Source organism: Kryptolebias marmoratus, linkage group LG14 (assembly GCF_001649575.2).
Source record: "Kryptolebias marmoratus isolate JLee-2015 linkage group LG14, ASM164957v2, whole genome shotgun sequence".
Taxonomy (NCBI): Eukaryota; Metazoa; Chordata; class Actinopteri; order Cyprinodontiformes; family Rivulidae; genus Kryptolebias; species Kryptolebias marmoratus.
Genome location: NC_051443.1, coordinates 1697563 through 1699569, shown reverse-complemented (window position 1 = coordinate 1699569; position 2007 = coordinate 1697563). Strand labels below are relative to the sequence as shown.

Genomic DNA, 2007 nt, shown 5'->3' with positions numbered 1-2007 from the left:
AGGAGCTACTGCGCATGTACAACTTTTAACGAGAGTCTATGGACAAAGATTTTTGCACCCCAGGGCCAATCAGACAATGTCGATGAACAAAACAACTTTACTTATCATTAACTATAAAATATTTATCTTACACAACTAAAAATATATATACATATATTTTGAAATATTTTTATTGTACTAATTAATTTTTTTTTTTTTTTTACGTCTTATTCAAGGTAATGTGAGTGGTGGGGAGGCGCCCTAGCGCCCTCTATTGGCCAGCCGCCGCTGCACTGAAGGTACCCTGATTCAAGATGGCTGCCACAGTCAATCAGCATTAGTGGTTCAATTCAGTCGATTTTACAGATGGTAGTAGCTGACAGTCATCCTCGATACATTGTTTGAGGACTAAGACATCTGACAAGATGGCACTTACATCCATGATAAGATTTGACCAAAAGGCTATAACTCCGCCCCTTCTAATCCTAAAATAATATTAGCTTGTCTGCATGTTGGCTTAGTTCCTGCTGAATAAAAGACCATAAACATGCACGTTTTGTTACCTGTCCCGAGGTGGGAGTGAGAGCGTGAATGGTTGTTTGTCTTGTTTGTCTCCATGTGTCCCTGTGATGAACTGAAGACCTGTCCAGGGTGTCCCCTACCTGGAGACAGGCACCAGCTCCCCAACAAACTGAGTTTCTCCTTAAACTCTGAGTTAACTCACCCCGAGCAGGAAAACTGCAGGTTTTTACACACATGCATGTTCTTAACTCAAGGTTGAGATACTCAGAGTTATTTCATCTTAGTCTGATCAGCTGTTTGTGAGTACACCGAGACAGAGACAGAGACAGAGACATCCTCAGCTTGGCTCATAGTTTGTCCCAGAATGTTCATTTATGGAGAAGGGTTTAAATATTAATCTGATTCGTTGTCAATTATATTGAGTCAAATAATTAAAGAAATGAAATGGGCCATATTAGTCAAATTACTGTTTTTAGGAAGACGTCCGTAAAATGAGTTTGTTAAACTATAGAGTTAATCATTGTGATTACAGGTATTGTAGAGATGAAACAAACAAAAAATGTTGCTTGATGATGTCAGGTTTGTTTTTTTAACACAGTTTATTCTTCAAATAATTAGCAAAAAGAAACTATTTTACGTTTCTATAACCACATGATTTTTATTTATTGACTAATAAACACCAATTAATCTGCATATTCAGTTATCACCGTTGGAGTTCTACAGGCAGCATTTCTTTATGATTCTTAAAAACCAGAGAAAAAAGAAGTGGGCCCAGAAATTCTGACAGAGCAGGTTAACTTCACCAAATCTGTAACAGTGGTGATTACACTCACTAACCTTTCTTTTCTTTTTTTATTTTGAAGAAAAAACAGAGTTTCCCTAAGCTCAGGGTTATCTAACTTAGTTTTAACCAAATACCCCTTTAATCTACTGCTGAAACATGCATGCAGTTCATTTATTGTCCACACGAGGGCGCCACTGTCCTTCTTCAGTTCCAGACATGAAAACCACAAGTTTAAATCACATTCAGCCTGTTTGCCTTCATTTAGTAAGACGTTAACTAACTTTAATGGTTTTATCATCTTTAGTGTTTCTATGAAACTGCAAACAACAAATCACAGTAGGGTTAATTAAAGGAATGCATATCGCCCGCCGCCTTTCTTACACAAAGATCTTGGTTCTGTGATCCATCAGAGCTCGGCGTATGTGTTGGGGATGATCTCAGCAACTGTCACACCAAAGTTTAGCTCGATATCTGTAAAACTGACCAAGTTTAAGCCATAAGGTCAGTTACCTGTGGCGGCCATCTTGAAAGGGGTTAACTCTAAGAGTTAAACGACTGTATTTGGACAGGATTACTTCCCGAGAGAACACTGTTACGTCCCAAACCCAACTTAAAAAAGAGGGAGAGGGAATAGCATTTAACTAAATGAAAAGAGGTGTTTGAAACAGAACTGGTTTTATTCAGCTTTCTTAAATGTGAAAGTTTGACATTACAAAATCAAA

The 2007-nt window shown here is 37.9% G+C and overlaps 1 protein-coding gene across 3 annotated transcripts in view; it reads left to right on the top strand.

Moving 5' to 3' along the window:
- Nucleotides 1-2007, top strand: part of wdr41 (WD repeat domain 41) — a 14276-nt gene that overhangs the window by 9295 nt on the left and 2974 nt on the right. The gene's annotated exons all lie outside the window — the stretch shown is intronic.